We start from the raw sequence: 18,525 nt of genomic DNA on the forward strand, positions 1-18,525 counted from the left end.
AATGTTGGCTTGCCATATTGGTCAGCAAATGCACCTGTCAAAAAAAGGACTCCAGTATCAACCTTGTCCTTGTGAAGCACCATTACTAGATTCACCTGTTTGGGTTGGGTTGTTTTTTTCTGTTTTTTTTTTGTTTGTTTGGTTGGGGTTTTTTTGTTTGTTTTTAATGCTTGTTTCTAATCTTACAGACTTTAGAAAAACAATGCAAGCATGGACTCGGGGAGAGCCAGTTTATTCAATCTAAAAACCGATGCTTATGGTTTTGGCACATAGATAAGGCTGCTTGTCTCCCCATTTTGCTCCTACTGGAAGATCAAAGCAAAGAAAAAGCAACCTCATTGGCACTGTCTCCCCTCCCTTGCTTTGCTTCATGAAGGCAAGTTGTTCCTCAAGACCACATCTTTAACAGTAGAAGACACTAATGCTTCATATCCATACATTTCCTTAATATTTTACTACTACAAAGAAAATTACATTTAGGCACATTTTAGAATGTTTATTTTCTGAACTAGCAATTAATCTTTTAGAGAGGATGAGGTAGGCTGACTTTCCTTGTCTGTCCATGAAAGTCTCCATAAAACGGAGAGGTGTGACTTTTCACATTGAGAGTGAAATGTGCCTTGCACAGATTTGTGAGCTGTTCAGAAAAAAAAACTGAAGAAGAAATTACTTCTTCAGTGAGGGATGTTTTCAACACTTCCCAAAATAAAATGCTACACCAGTTAATTTAAAAAATGTTTCTACCTACAGAAAAATTAGATGGTGTAGTTGATACACCATTGCCTGTGGCATCCTCAGAATAATGATTGTTTAAACCTGCTTTTACCTCAGCAAATGAATACTCACTATCCAACTGTTCTCCACACCTTCTGCAGGCTGCTGTTGAAACATCCAACTGTGTCCAAAAACATCTGAATTTCATCTCAGCTACAAGAACGTTGCCTTTTACAGTGACACACATCCTATATCTCAGGCACTACCTTATTTACATGAAGAGTATCTGAGCTGCTTCTGCTGTATTTTTTCACAAACATGTCTTCCACATTAGTTGGCTGACTGATCAAAAGTATGAGACCAAAACAACAGGAAACACACAATTGTCACCATAAACTGAAATTTCTGTAATACAGCAATTGCGGCATGGATACATTCCAAGAAACAGGACTCTAAGGAATTCAAGGAGAAAAAGTCTGGCAACATCATTTCAAATTGGGAATTCTTTAGTTTTCAAAAAATGATGCCCAGGATTCATTCATATGGACTTGGCATCTGAGGAACCTTTTTATATCCTGGATGGAACTGAAAAATATTGCAATATGCATGGGGAGTCTCTTCACATCTGAGTAGTCAGATTCCTTAGTGAGAAGCAGAAACATTTTTCCTTAGGCTGAGACTCTTAGTACTGGCTTTATGGGATGCCCATATACACATGTCCAACAACTTGGACACTGCACAGAGTGACACAAAAATGAATGATCTCTCTTCATACACTGCCAGGAACAGCAAAGTTCTTTAATCAGTCACATTGTCACCACACAACACACCACAGACTGATTATGAACTGAAGTGTGATTGCTAAGTTTCTGGGAGAACGAATATCTGAAAAGTATTATGGAAAAGAACAATAAGAATAATACATTCCTAACATTAATTTAAGATAAGAAAGAAAATGAGAGTTTTTTTTTAAACCCTAACAATAGTTTATCTATAAATCAATTACTGGAGAAAGTAAGACACTTTTAAAATACAAGGGATGGTGGTAACATTTTGGAAGGCTACTACTATTGTTTGAGCCCAAACTGCTGTGGGATGTAGAGTAAAAAAATGAAAATAGAAAAAAAGATATACGTGATAGTTTTGTCTCTATGTCAATTCCCTACTTCTACTAAACTGAAAGTGCACATATTCAGCTCAATTACCCACAAAATTACAGTGATTGTGAAGTCCCTCATATTTTAATTTTGTAACACTATGTTAAAGGCTGAAAAAGAACTATGCTATTTCATTTAGTCATACTTCAAATATGAAATTGTAAGAGAACTGGGTTTTCAGAATTGCTACCCAACACCTAGAAGTGCCAACTATTTAGAGAAACAAATTCTTGTAGAAATTATAAGCAGTGAAGAACAGAACTCAGTTCAGTTCAGAGAGGACATATGGTAATTTTAAGTTAATTTTTCAAATGAACAGTCAGTCACTGCAATGAATTTGAAATGAAGACAGGGCAGAAGAAATCTGTCAAAGATGGAAAATAAGAAAAAAAAGGACATAATGAAGTATCAAAAGTAAAAAGTCGAATCTGCATAATCTCCAAGAAGGTATTTACTGGAGAAAAGTAAATTATTTTTTTGTCTTTAAAAAATGAAATATGAATGATTTTTTTGTGAAAAGTTGTTACCTAGCAGTTGGTCCAAGCTTAACTCCAAATCCAAATGCTACATGCAAAAGAAGATTCATATGGAAATAATTTTCTTGAGCTCAGGGTAAATAGAGCTCCAGACAGTAAATAAACCATAAATGGGATGCAAGTCTTGATTCAAAGCATTTTACTTTTAGTTTAAATCAAACAATGCAAGCTCACATAAATTGCAGAGAATCAAAAGAAGAAAATAGAGAAAAAAGTCTACTATGGCAATAGATAAAAAGAAGTCAATCTAGTCCAGAGAAGTAGAGTAAATGAGAGCTATTAAAAACAAACAAACAAACAAAAACCCCAACAAACTCCAAGCTATAGATTTAAAATAAAGTATGCCTATTGTTTTGGGATTGAGAATCACCAGCTACAAAATATATCCTTCTACAGGGACCTGATAGTAGGAAACAAATAAATTACATATTGTTTACTAAGAAACAGTTAAGTAAAATGGAGTACCAAAAATTTTAGGGTGAAAAATGAAAAGAATTCTTCAAGGTAAAACAGTGATGTAGAATACAAACTTCAATAGGATATTCTACAGGTCCTGTTCTAATGAGTTCTTTAATCTAGACAAAACTTTAGGGGCTTTCTTACAGAATAATCTTACACTGGAAAGGTAATCTTGATAAGCTTAACAGTTTTGTTGTTTGGGGGGTTTTGTGTGGCTTTTGTTTCTTGGGGTGTGTTTTGTTTTTTTTTTATTTCTGAGCACATGTAGCTAAACCTGATATATGTGACATTATGAAAAGCTAAGTTTTGGGATATAAAGAAGCACAAAGCAAGTGGAACAATTTTGTAATTAGCACCAAGCTGGATGTGATTCTGGTCACTAGAATGGTCTGTCCAGATAAAATATAAAGAAGTACACAAATGAATGCAGGAGATCAATCTGCTTTTGCGGTGCACCTTGGCAAGCATTACCTTCAGTGCTGCAGCATCCCACAGCTATGAGAATTGCAGCTTTATATTTGACTAAATTATTAGGCATTTAATTTAATAAAGCTTTACATTCCAAGGTAAATATGTCTCTGTTTTGGTATTTGGTTAAAACATTTGGGAATTTTTTATTTTACTCTCTTGAAAGGCAAAAGTATTTCAACAACCTTGATTGTCAAAATATACATATAGGTCACAAAGCAAAGCTTCAGCCACAAAGCTCTGTTTTCAGAAGTTCCCATGAAATTATCTCTACCTAGAAGGCATCATTAAAAGAGATTTAAAAAAACAGAATAAAATAAAATGAAAAAAAAATTCTGAAGGCAGAAGTTCAGAAGTTGTTAATAACTCACCCAGCAGAGAAAATTTGTCATTGCCATTTAAGATTATGACAATAAAGCTATACTCATAAAATCAGCACATAAAATATTTCACTCTATAAAACTTTATAATTGCCTTTTTTTTTTTAAATCAAACAAACAAAACTGAAAGTTGCCAATCAAATACAAATACACTAAAGCTCTTGGGTGGTTTATAAAAAGGAAAAACTTGCAAATCTAAGAAGAAATAAGGTCAGGATTTTCATGGTAGAATGAGTTGGAGAGGTAGGTACTTGGCAGGGACAGAGAGAACATACTAAAGCATAAGCACACATAAGCAACAAAGCACCAAAAATCTGATAACAGTGAAGCAGGCTAAGGAAAATAATATCACTTGAATTAAAAATTATAAAAATCCAGAATATATTTTTCTTTAGGTTGCTCAATGTTGAATGCATGAACTGTCAATTCTGTATAAAAACATAGTTGAAGACTTTCCACTATCTTTAAAATTCTTTGTCTTGGAATGCATAAAGATGTTGGTGTTGATTGTTTTGTTTTGTTTTTTATCTCCTTGTCTAAAATTGTAAGAAATTTTGTCCAAGCATCTAGTTTTTCAGACAAATATTTTCTGGATCCTTTCTGGTAAAAACATGAAAATACAGAAAAGAGGTATTTTTACAGAAAAAAACCCAAAACAAACCAACCAATAAACTCTATAGAACTCCCTCCACCAGGCCTCAAACCCAGAATCAAAATCCCACCCATGGGAGCAGTTAACATTCTCACCAGAATGTGCTACTTAATCCCTAGCTTCACACTGGTGAGAAATCCATTAAATCTTTCAAAGCAAGGGATAAAACACTTGCAATTTGCTCTGTGCATACTTTGATTGGTTTAACAACTTTTGACCAGATATTAATTTTTACCATGAAAGAATTTGCCAAGAATGAACAGCAACTAATTGTATTTTAAAATTTAAAACTTTTCTGGGACCTGAACGTATACCATATTCTTGGTTGTGCAACAACCCTTGCTGGCTGCTTGCCTCTTCCAACAATTTGCAAGCAGCCAGCCACCTATGTTAGCTGACTCAGTGAAGTCATGCCAATTTTATGTTAACCCCACTAGCTGAGCAAAACAGCAAAGTTGCATAAATGAAAAAAAGCACATAACGACTGCAACCACACAGACAAACTTCTCACATCTGCAAAATGTTGAAAAACAAGAGGCTGTTCTGCATGGGAAAATTATAATTTATCAAGGTCCCACAGTTAGGAAAAAGTAGGCTCCCTCACTTTTCTGTGCTGTAAGTCAAACCTTGAAGAAGGCAAGCAAGCAAGCCTTCCAATATTTCTTTCAGCACACGAGGGAAGCAGCTAGCATAATCAGACCCAACCTGATAGCAAAACTTTCTGCAATAAAAAGTTTGAAATGCTTAGAGCATCAGTCAAGCCACAGTACATGATAACCTTTAATGTGCAAAAGGTACTCATTGCAGCTCACAGTATTCAACATGTCATCACTCAATGATCACTCAATTTTCAAGCAATATCAAATTATCTGAAGAAACCTCATACAGGTATAGTGGTTCCACATATTTGTGCTTTTCAGCACTGGTCAAATTTTTTTAAAACTTTTCTGGTTGTGGCCCCAGTATTGTTTTCTCTGACAGGCAATGAACACTCAAAAAATGTTAGTATATGTCTGAGTTTGGAAAGTCTTCATTCATTTATTTTCCTTTCTACATGCAGCTATTGCAATGCCAGTTACACAAGCAGCCTTTCAGAAATCCAAGGCACAAAGTGTGTCAATACATACAGAATATTTCACCTACAGGCAACTGAGTGTAGATCAAGTTGTTACTTCTCTGGTTTCTGCTGTTAGTTAAATAACAATTTTTTCCTACAAACCATTGACTTCATGCTTATTACACTAACTGGCACTGTAACCCCACTCTAATTAAATTTAAGAAAAGTATAGTGTCATTAAAGTAATAAAGAACGTTTAAATATCAAAAAAACATGACAGTGTATGGAGACCAATAGTTATTTTTTTAAAAGGAAACATCCACAAGAGATTCTCCAATAACCAAACAAGGAAGGAAGGTTCCAATTTTTAGTTCCCGAATCAGTTTTGTATTTTAAGCTTATTACCACTGAAAATGTAATTCTTCATCTGCCTCAGGTCTTGAAACTCACCCACCTGGAGACAGAATCACCCCCACTGAGATTTTGCAAATATCTCCTCTTATGGTATCTGTGTACCATACCTCTTATAGTATCTGCTCTAAAAATTTAGATATTGTGATGTAACCTTGACAAGACAAGCCATTAGAGAAGAAAAAATTTGTAACTGAAAAAAACAAAACAAACAAACAAACAAAAAAAAAACAGATGAAAATAAGCTTTCTTCTGTTGGCATATTTAGCCACAACTCACATGTTCCAAGTCAAGCATATGTGGTTAAGTAACATCCTGTTCTAGAACTTGAGTACTCACGGCTTTGCAGAATCAATCTTTCATTGGCATATGATTATATACACAGCAGGAAAAGCCATGCTAAAATAAAATAAATAAAACTGCAATGCAATGTTCAAAATGCTACCGAACATTAAAAAAAAAACTCAATTCAGAAAAATAAACCTTTTTACCTGTAGGATGATTTTCACTCTGGCATATGGTAAACAATAAGACAGCTATCAATAAATGCTAATGGAAAAATTCTTTTAAAGATAGCCATTTCAATGGAATACTCTGCCCAAGTGTCAAAAACTATTAATTAACATTAGTACTTAAAACCGAGGTCAATACAATAATGCTAAATCTGCTTCATACTGCATTTCTAAAAAATCTTCTCATAGTAAAATTCAACTACATGACTGTGTACTGCTTGTATAAAACAATTAAAAAACAATTTTCTTTTAAGATAAAAAAAGAATTAAATATGCTTGCTGGTATCAAAAATGACCTCGAACATTCTTGGCAGGTCCTTCATTCTCTTTTTCCTCCTCCTTTCCTTTTTTTGATTAAAAAAAAATTATTCTTTGCAGAATCTATTAAACACAGCAGGAAGAAGGAAAGAGACAAGGGAAGAAAAGAATTCAGAGGATATTCTCCTGACTTCCTTAATACAATTTTATGAATCTTGTAGAAAAAGAAGAAAAAACATATTCATACATTTGGAAAAAAACAAATTCAGAAATAGGAAAGGAACACAAACACAGAGTAATAGTATCCTATTTCTTGATCAGCAACTAGAATCCAAAGGAATTCTCACTTTTCTGTAGCATATTTTGAAAGGCCAAGAATATGGTTCAACATGTTAAGAAAAATAATCACTTTCATCAGAAAGATTTCTAGCATGTTTTAGTACAAGCAGTAATGCTTTAACCCTTAGATAAATACCATCTGAACTGCAAACATGGATAATGTATTTTCCAGAAAACAGGAAGCTCTGAGACAGTATGATCAAAACCATAAATATCTCTGAAAACAGGGGGTTATTACAAGGCACCAGGACACCCAGAAAAGTGGATGATAAATCATACAAAACACATTTTTCATATGCATACAGATTAGCTCAGATAATCAGAAAGATAGCAAAGGGTTGAGACAAGAGCTCTTTCCAGTGAAATTCATTCTCATGACAGCAGACATTTCCAGAACTGACTTAGTCTCAAGAAAAAGAAAGCCTGCTGAATATTCACTCTGCTTCCTGTGATGTAAAGCATTATAAATCCTACCTCACACTGAGAGACTCATTAAAGACATTCCATGACTACTTGGATGTGAGGATATCACTCAGAAAGTGCAGGATGATTAACGTGGATGAGTCTAGGCTCTGACCAAGGAAAGCACATACACTGGCATTTATATCCTGTTGGTTTTGATGGGATTATTCAGATGCAGCAAGCACAGGTTTAACTACTTACAGATGTGAGGTCACAGATTGGTTCTGAATGTTCTGTGGAACTCAAACCACCATAGAGACCCTAACAACACAGTAAGGAGACCTCTATAGAAATATTTTATTCCTTGCTATTATAAACAACACATTTTATTAAATGAAAGATATCAGAGAAGAATAACAAAAATTACCAGGAGATTCAATCTCTTTGTCCCAGATAGGGAAACACACTATAACCACAGCAGAAGTTGCCAAGTGGCCAGCAGGACAGATATTACTGTATATTGTCCTGATTCTTTCTAGCTTCAGAAACTGGAATACCTTAACTTCAAGAGACTAAAAACCCAATAAAACTGTCCCCACTTTTGATACTGGATTTTTTAACAAGGAACACAAAAAAGCAGGGGTGCAGGGAAAGCTGCATTTTATACTTCTGTACCTTGCCACATTACAGATATTTAAGACTAGCTACTATTCAGAATTGCCTTCTGTTTCTTATTTTATCACTAGCAAAAATTCTTTTACTGCCTTCTACTAGTTTAATGACTTATAAAAATAATACCTTATATACCTATTCATGTAATATAAATTTTATTTTGAAGACAAAAAAATTGGCAGCAAGATTGAGAGGGATGCGTAGAATGCTTTAAATTGTATTTTATTTCTCAATTCTGATTTCCAGAAAGTTGTGTTTCATTAACCAAAACATAATTAAAGTACAAACTTAGAGAGTGAGAAAGTCAAAAGTACAATAATCTACGATTCTCTACTTAATGAATAAATTATGCTTTGAAATCAGGTTTTCAAAGCTTGCCAATGTTCCTAAATAACAATAAATGTACTACTTTTTAGAATGTAGCAAATGGCATATTTTCAAATAGTCCTTCTTATTGTTGAAGGAAATGAGGTCTTAAATACAGGGCACTCTACATGCTTTTCACAAGCACCACTTTGTTTTCAGGTTTAGACAATCATTACTCTCCTTAACCTTTTATTTTCTTACTGTGCCAAAGTTTATGCCATGTAAAATCAATAAAAGAACCCAAAATATCTGAGCAGCTGAAGAAGACACTTAAACATATAGACACCAGACATACCAGACACCACTTTGTCTTTAAAACATGAAACAGGGGTTGTAATAAGATAATTCATAAAATCTGTGGCACAAAAATTAAATAAAGAGAAATGTACTACCAATTGCTTCAAGCCAGAATCACCTAATAGCTTTAAAATAGAAAGGAATTACCATTAGAGTCTATGAGATACTCTAAGCACCCCTCAAGGGCCTGTACATGCTTCACTTGCTTTATGCGAAGCCTTGCATCCCTTAGAGTACAATTTTGTTAATCAGTTTTCAAGGTCACAGCTGAATGCAAGAGGGACAGGCTGTGCATCTGTAGAAGATATTTATTTCTGGAAAAGTCATAGTTCTATTTATGTGAAAATGATCACAGTTATGCAGTACACAAGTCTTAACCTGAAAACACCTATAAAAAATACTCAAACACACAAATTTGTTTGCAGAATCAAAGTCTAAAGGGCCAAGGTGAGAGAAATGTCTTTTTAATTAAAATTACTTTAGCAGATACATGGCTAATTATGTTCCCACAAGACAATAATGACTATTTTGCCTGACATTATGGATATATTTGAAGGATAAGAGAGAAAAAAGAGCTATTTCCTAAAAACTCAATGATGAGGGTCTTCAAAATGATTTTTCTCTCTTGTTCTGGTATTTTACATTAAAAACAAAATTAAATTACAAATGCATTGAACTGAATAAATTACTTTCTGAAGCTGTTTTCTATTTTATATAACCAGACTGATCCATCACTCTCCCCACCTGCTTTCCGATCAGGACATGCTCTGACACCTTCTGAGGCGCATATAGCAAAAGTGAATAAATATAACTTCTTCTGTCAGGAAAGACAACCTCCAGCAAGTTTAGAGAATCCATAGGGAGCAAAGGCATAGTCTTGCTCATGACTGCAGTTCAAGATTGACATCAGCATTGTCAGCCTGTTTCCAAAGAGGTTGGACAGATTCATAGAGGTGACATCTGAGTGCAGTCATCTTTCCTGCACTGTGCATATCAGTAGGCTGGTCCTGGTTTTCTTGGCAGTTGTTTGGATGACACTGCCTTTAGTGGTTACACAGAACATACCTTATGGGAAGTGGTATGAGTGTTCTCTTTGTTGCTTCAAACAAAACAGAAAGAAAGAGTAATTTGTAAAATACAGATGGAATTTGCATGCCAAAAGAGCACTGTCTGGCTCCTACTTTCAGCAGAAATATCGCCAGATTTGTCTCCTGCGTAAAGTGAAGTAAGAATAGCATGGGGGAAAATGTAATGCACTTCAAATAACTGAAGATTGCTTGTAGAGAAGAAAGACCAAGAAAGAAAAGAAGTACATACACATAAGAATGCATATATGTATACACACACACAAGTAAGTATGAAATAGCAATCAAAATTCCATTTTACTTAGTAAGCATGTAGGAGCACATACCCTTAAAGGAAAGCACAACTGAAAGTGACTGAGAGGAGGGGTTTGTAAAAGCTTGCTGTGGTAGAAAAACTCTTGAATCTCTACACAGAAAAGCAACACTTATGCTAACTCATTCACTAGAGTAGAGTAGGTAACTCATTCAGTAGAGTAGGTATCATTTTTCTCTTATCTTGCTATCCAGCAACACATTTTCTCTACTATTTTACTCACTTTTCACTACCACTGAACTCTTTCAGGAGCAGGTCCAGCCACAGTCACAGTTGATCCTTAGAGATCAGCTGTAAGACTTATTTCCTCAGCAAGAGAAAGTTATGTCAGTGTAATTGGAGAAATATAAAGAAATAATTCAAACACTTTTGATGGAAAAATGTACTTGTTTTCATCCTGCTTATTGCAGTTCAATGTACAATAATATGGAATTACTTTAACATAAACTAAAACTAACATGTCAAGTGAAAATACAAGTCTTAGCACAGGACTTTGTAGCATTATAAAAATGTGTTTCTATTGGTGTAATGTTTCTAGTAGTATTCTTACACTGACATGCCAGTGCAGTATCATTACCATTTACAAACTTGTACTGGGAAAATCTCCTTAATTGTGTACATTTTCAACCATTTTCAAATATCTGCACACAGCTCCCTTACCATGTCACAGATATTGACAGAACTTAACAGATTTTGGTTGGCTTTGATTATTATGTATTTCTTGTAATTTTCAAACCACACTGCAAATCAGCATCTTTTTGCACCAAGTTCATAACAGTGATGTATTAACTATTTAACTTGACTTTTGTCTATCTCCACTATGGGACTGAATTTATTTTTTATGCCCCTGCTTGAAATATGCTCTGGAATTTCCCTTGACAAGGAAATTTTAATTGTGCTGGTAACACAATAGTTGATAAAGAAAAAAACACAAAAGTTGATAAAGAACTTTGTGCATTACAGCACAATTGTTGCTTTAAAGTAAACATATAATTAAGATTACTAAATGAAGTTTTATACAAACACATTCATCAGGAGGAAGAAAGAATTTCCCTGAAGATCTAAAAAATTTAGATCCCTACTGGCTTTTCTTACAGAACAGAATAAATAATAGATTCTTTCTAAGACTGCCTTCAGAAACTGTTTTATCTTCAGAAGCAACTATTAACAACATCCAAAGAATTAACAAGAGGAAAGAGAACAATCAATGACCATGAGTTGCTACCTAAAATGCAAAAAACGTAATTCTAATTATTAAATTCCATTACAATTCCATCAAGTTTGTAACGTACCAAGAGCTTTGCATGCTCAGTGCAGACTGTCAGTAGAAAATGTGTGAAATATTTTCCTTATACTGTTGTCAGTCAGTACACTGCTATGACAATTCATTCTACACCATGGTTTAGAGACAAATATAACAGTAGGTATCCCTATTTATTATATATACAAAAATGAACATATTTCTCTAACATATTCCTCAATCCTTCCCTTGTTTTTCCAAAATGTTGTATCCATAAGCCCCTGAATGTGTTACACATCAAAAATATAGTTATAGAATTTCAGAGTAGTACCTTTCCCCAGACATCTATTGAAAACAGTATGTAAACACCACCAAATTCCATCAAAATGTTTATCTGAATTATGTATTTTTGAAAACTGATAACAAATGCTATGGAGCTATTTGACCAAGGAACTGAATGGCTCTCCAAGACATTACCCAGGACAGCAGACAGTGTTCCATATTAGATCATTAAGTGACTCTATGAAGTATCAAGTAACATTTCATAAAGTTCTCTACATATTATGACAGGTTCTCTGTCTTATGAATAGTCCTTCACCTATTTGATTTCAGAAATGATGTCCTGGCACATCTGCCCAATACCGCTATTTTCAATTTTTCCTAAGTTCCTGTAGATGAAATTATTCTGTTGTGTGCTTATTTAGGTTTTTGCTGCTGGGCAGCTTCATTCTTTCTTGGATATTTCCACTCTTGTTTCCCTATGCTGTAAAAGCCAACCACATCTTTCACAAACACTTTCCATTCCTTCCCCTTACTAAAGTTCAAGATGTCAAACCACTGGCCACTCAGCAGAGAAAAACAGTTGAGTTCCTCCCCAAACCATTCCCTTAATGCCTCAGTTGAAGCCTGAAAGGAGCATCTCTGCAATCTGTTCACCTTGTTCCTTCAGACCTCAGGTCTCTGCTGAAAGGATGAGGCTTGCTAATTAGTATTACTTGTGATGGTGCCTTTGCAATATAGATATCTCTCCAAAGACAACTGGATTGTGACCTCCAACAGCAATTCTCATAGGTCACTACACCACTATCAGATGGTGAAAATATTCAGCTATTACTAACCTTGCCTGAAGCAAAACTAACCAGAGATGAAAAAGTTAATTCCTTTCATGTTAAGGAATTAATTTTAAAAAGAAGGAAAAGAAAGTCCCAGACACCTGAACTTGCAAACATCTATGGGAGAAAAAGCACACGGTGGGCTTGCAAGTTTCAAAAGAGTCTCTTTGTACAATATTTTAAAAGCATTTGCTATTCTGCTTTTCTTGGACCTTGCAAATAAATTCTAACTTGAACATTTAAATTTACAATACTTGAACAGAATTATATTCATTATCTATCATTTTTCATTGATTATATGCAGGTATTCATAATCAGGTCACACAGAATTCATAAACAGGTCACAGAGAGGGGAAAAAGTACATCAAAAAATATTCTTCATAATATTTTGGAAGTGAGGTTCATGAAATCTTGGATATGTTACATTTGGAAACCTGACACATTAAAACTACTGACTTATCCCAAATAATTTAAGCTTTTAAGTTTTTGTGTCTTGCAACACATAGACATAAACACATAGAATAAATTATGTAAGGGAAGAACTCTACAAAAATAACTGTATTAATCACACCTATATTAGAATGCCAGAAAACATACAACATATAATACAGACCCTACTGATAAAATTCTGGAATCTGCAGGCCTCAGGTAAAATGTCAAATGCAATATGAAATTAATGACATTTATTTTATCCCAGGTATATCAGGAGATGCACATTATTGAAACAAATTCAAATCTTAAATGAACTGAAATGAACTTCACATAAAAATTCTCACTCATGGCTTTTTCAAACACTCAGACATACCACATGCCATTATATTTATGTTCACAAACATGTGGGCAAATGTAAAAAAACAAACAAAAACAAAACAAAACAAAAAAACAACTCAGCAGGCAGTCAATACATTTCCTTACATTTGTCCTTTCTGACAATTGTACTCTAACATATACGCCAAGCAAAGGAATGACATAGAAAAAAATCTCAGCCTCATAAAGAAGGAAAGGTAGACAGGCTTTAGTCTCTCAGATACATAGAAATTCATGCTTTATGTCCAGCATAGGACACAAGTGAAGTTGTATAAAATTCTCCTCATTTGTCCCTTGCTGGCAAAGCATATGTGTAATGTGACAGTACAATAGCTGTCCCAACACACTCTTCTGTGCCCAGATGTGTTGCAGCTGGAAGCTGTCTCACTGAGATGCAACTGCAGTGCAGATCTTAACAGATTCAGAGGCAGAGCACTAAGAACTGCACTGCTGCCTTGTCATTGCCATAGGGGGCTGTGTACTCTAGCGATTATTATTCAAGAGAAAGATTAAGGCAACTAGATTTCATGGACAAGGCACATCTTCCAGTAGCTCATGGTCCAAGTCTTTGAGTATGAAATCCACAGTGTGCACCTCAGAGGAAACAAAGGTCCCTTATTAGCATTTTCAGATTTGGTTCACATTTCAAAAAATTGCCCAAATTCTCAACAAAAGGTTTTCTCTGCATGGCTTTGCTTGTATCAGAACTCAAATATTACAACTGAAACAGGAGTATATTCTATAAGTTACCTTACTGGGGAAAAGAAAAAAAAGCTCAAAATCAATTAGTAACAGTTCTTAGTTTTATATCTAATTTCCTGCTTTAAGTAAGTAATTCTAAAGAAATCTCATTAATTTAGGGAACATTAGGGAATAAAGCAGTAGACATTGTCCCTGATGGTCACAGTGCTTAGACAAAGTAGATTTAATTCTTAGCACAATCTTTTTCCACTCCTTTTTGAACTGCTCAAGGTATATAAAGACAACAGAATTTAATAGAGATTTGGAGCAGAGACCACATTACCAAGACAGGTCACAGAGAGGGAAAAGTACATCAAAAGGAATAGCTAAATATAGATTTAATAACTTTTTTGGATTATAATAGCCCAAAAGGGTGAATTTAGGATCCTATGTCCCAGAAGCAAAGAGAAATAGTAGTTATAGGTCTAGAATAAGGTGCTATTTACTCTTCTGAAAACATTCCGTGGGTATTGTCTTTTAATGGACATGGTCTGCATTTTCACCTCAGAAAACAACAGAAGGTCCCTGGTAAAACTCTCTCCAAATAACAACAAACTTGATCTGAATCAAATTTGCACTACAGCTTCTTCATTAAGAAAATATTAACAGTTCTCAAACAAACCTCAGAATATTCTGAGTCGAAAGAGATTTGTAAGAATCATTAAGTCCAGCTTTTATGTGAGTGGCCTGTACAGAGATCAAACCCACACCGCTGGCACCACTCTAACCAATTGAGCTAATTGGTGGATCTCTATCAAAAGCTGGATTTTGCAAATTGTCTCTTCAGCTGTAGCATTGGATTCAAATAATCAACTAAAGATTATTGAATTATTTGTAATGTAAAGGTTTTGAATAGCATGGCTGACCTGCTCCCTCATGTACTTGTCATAGTCACTGCTATATTTCTCTTCTGATAGATACACTTTCCACTTTTTTTTTTTTTTTTTTTTTTTTTTTTTGAAACCTGCATTAATATCATATATCTTTTACAAGAAGAAAGAAAGACAAGGAAAATTATTTCAGGTGTCTCTAAACAATATTTAAACTGTAATTTAACAAATATTTTACTTCAAAGCAACGTACAACATTAATGCACAAAACTGTACAAAATGTAGGTCAATAAGGAACATGGTACAACCATATCAGCAATAACATCATAAAGGTGAAAATCCAAAATAGGAAATTAGAAAAACCCTGATCCTCATAATAAGCTTGGGAAAATGGTCTTCTTTTGGTGTATAAACCCTACAGGTAAAAGCCACAAGATAAAATAATTTATATATGTATTTATTGAGAAGCAAACAATTTTATCTCTTACCAATTTAGGAACACTATCCCATTAAAAAACAAACAAAAAAACCAAGAAACCCCAACTCATGTTTCTCAATTCTGACTCTGCAATAGGTGAAATGTCACAAACTGCTGCTGGAGGGAAAACATTTCTAGCTTGTATTTTGACTTCAGGAAAAAAAAAAAAAAAGACTGAAAAAGATAGCTTGTTAAGAGCTAGTGAGAAACTTAGGAGGCCCAAAGTAATCCCACACAAACCAGATTAACACACTGTTATTACCAGCAACATGCAGCCATTCATTCTTAATTGTCTGAGGGACAAGAGAGCTGCCCATTGAATTTCCAAGAGGACTTCCTATAGTACATTCATTTTTTTTCCCTCTCAATACTGACCTTCTCCATTACTCTCCTGCCCATGAAATTTAATGTGATCACAGTCTAAATTGATTTGCCTGAAAAGAACTATGACAAAACTTTACACCAAGAGTTACCCTTGAAGAATAACTAGCATATGCACTATTATCACCACTAGCAGTTCTCACTCCCAGCTCCAGTATTAGAAAGTCCAAAGAGCAGAACAGCACAAAGATTCCATGGTTTAAAGAAAGCAAAATATTTCTTTGTTCAAGATTATGAAGCAGGGATTTATTAGATTAGAAAAAAAAATCTGATAACACCAAATACTTCTCCTTCTGCAGAATTCCACCTATTAAGTGACAGTATGTCCTATATATCTTTTACATTTATCTGTATCTGCTGAAAGCTAAAAATAATGGTGCCTTTAGGAATTGTACCCTACTGAGTTTGTGAAAGATGACGTGAGGCATTTCTGTTCTACACATTTTATTTTTACACTGCTTAAAACTGCTGTTATTCCTGAGCCTGATTTATGGGTACCCTGGGGTAGTCCTAACCCCTTTTGATGTTATTTCTACTGTAAAGAGTTGACAAAAGCAGATGTTCCCTTGAGCATTGCACAATTTTAGTATTTGTTTCAACTTCCAGCCATTTGCTCAACCTATTAAAGCTTCTTCAAAGACATAGAATAGCAACCCATCACCTTGAATGCTACAGGAAAAAAAAAAAGAATAAAAGCTGCCAATTCACAATAACTCTGCTGTAGATAAGCAGAATACATTGGAAGGCATTACACTACATGGAATACTGCCTATGGATTTACACATAGCCCTACAAGGGTGTTTGGCTTTCAAGTATTTCACTCCAGTGGTCAGACTTGCATGAAAATATTTATATAAAATATAAACCAAAGGCAAACTAAGTGCATCTAATGTGAACTTAAGAATAAAAACTGGCAATAGATTATCATTGCTTCCACTTTGTATTTTTTCCATATAGCAGAGTACACTACTGCTTTATATAAGATTTTTATAAGCTTTGCTAACTTTGCTAAAACCATACAAATGTGCCAAGAATCTTGGAACTTAATTACTCTGCCTGTGGTAGACTAACTGTCAATGATAAATCGATGGAAATACCTAGAGATATGTTGTATGTTACTGCAAAGAAAAATATTTAAGAAAAATGCTAATAGTAGTTCATTGTCATCTTTTCCTGTTTGGTGTCTTGTTGTTGGTTTGGAATTTTTTTTCCAGAAAAAAATGGAAGAAAAATCTACTTTGAAGTACAGACAAATTTCTTATCTTACTATAGTGAAGCTAATACAAAGTAATAGCTAATGTACTGAATACAGTTAATCCTCTTTTTCACATGAATGCTACAGAAGGATGAAGGTAGGTTTCACAAAATAAACTGCAGAGTGCCCTAAATGCTACTTTTCCACTGCAGAAGCATATTAGCAAGTAACTTCCAGTAAAATCACTTAAATATTTAACTGAAATAAAAAGATTATGGCTATTTATGTAATTTTTTGGAATTACATACAAATATTACAATAATTTTATGTTGGAGAAAGGAATTAGAAACTAAAAACAAACAAACAAACAAAAAAAAACCCCAAAAAAACAACTCAGTGGAGACTTTTTAAGTAGCCCAAGATTTTACAATGACATTTTCATAACTGATAAATGTTTTCATTGTATGATCTTGCTCTTTCTGATGGTCAAAACTTACATTTGACCCTAATTAAAACTGGTAAAAGACAAAATCAGAAACTAAACACATTTCTTGCACACCTTTAATTGAAAAATTATTTCATCCACCCAAAGATACATGTTAAATTCTATTTTAACCACTTGTGGGATTTGCCATACAAAAAAATAAAATAATATCTTGGGTTTTGGTATCACCTACAAATGTCTAGTATTACACAAAAGTGTAATACTTTTATGGCTTTAAAAAAATCTAAATTCTGAAAGATAATCAGAATGTAATGTATGGATACATTCTCAAAAATTTAGAGTTATCATAGAAATGTGTATCAATATTTTGACACGATGAGACAGAATAAATTTCTTACACTTTGCTTCTTTTAACGAAAAACCCAGAAAGGGGATTTTAGAGTAGTTTTTTTTCCTTATGTTTTCTTGGTTTCTTTTGGTTTTTTTGGTTTTGTTTTGCCTTTTTTTTTTTTTTTTTTTCTTTTTTTTTTTCTTTTTGAATGCTTGTTGTTCTTGAGAGCCCTGTGGACACAGGTCCCAGAGATAGGTACTGTTTATCCCAAAAAGCTCAGCTATTCAGCAAGTTTTATCCCTTTCTTGTACTTCATGTAGTTCAGTGAATGCTTCTGAAACTTCCTGGGCCCCATACAGGAAATATGGGGATATGCAGAACCCTTTTCCATAACATCTTACTGCTAGGATAAAAAGTGAACTTTCACTGCAGAGCTACAATGGTTGGGTTTCTGCTCCACAACCAAGCCAAGCCAGCTATGATGAAGCACCAGGTGACACAGCTTTGTGCAGGACATCTGTCAGGCATTTCCATCTGGCTTGGGATTTGGGATCAGCCCTTGGCCCTCTTATATTTAGCAGTACAGACATGCATTAGGGGTCTGCACTTCAGTAAGCCAAACCATTCTCTTGCCCAGGGAATTTTTAGAAGGGGCACGAGAACCAGCCACTTTTGAGTAGCTGAATCTGCACCTTTCCTGCAAAATGTTGACGTCCTAATTTGACAGAGACTGATATTTGGTCTTTGTTTAATCTGCACCTAGGAGCCAGTTCTGTAAATACACCACAAAGGATACTTCCAAAACCAGCTCCTTCCAGAAGACGCACACCATATGAATCAGTATAGAGTTCAAGTATCCTTTCTAATTTCTCCCTTCTGACCAACAA

General features: G+C 34.4%; 1 protein-coding gene across 1 annotated transcript in view; it reads right to left on the reverse strand.

Moving 5' to 3' along the window:
- Nucleotides 1–18,525, reverse strand: part of PRKN (parkin RBR E3 ubiquitin protein ligase) — a 681,559-nt gene that overhangs the window by 329,548 nt on the left and 333,486 nt on the right. The window lies entirely within an intron of this gene.

The sequence above is a fragment of the Lonchura striata genome, chromosome 3, assembly GCF_046129695.1.
Source record: "Lonchura striata isolate bLonStr1 chromosome 3, bLonStr1.mat, whole genome shotgun sequence".
Lineage (NCBI taxonomy): Eukaryota > Metazoa > Chordata > Aves > Passeriformes > Estrildidae > Lonchura > Lonchura striata.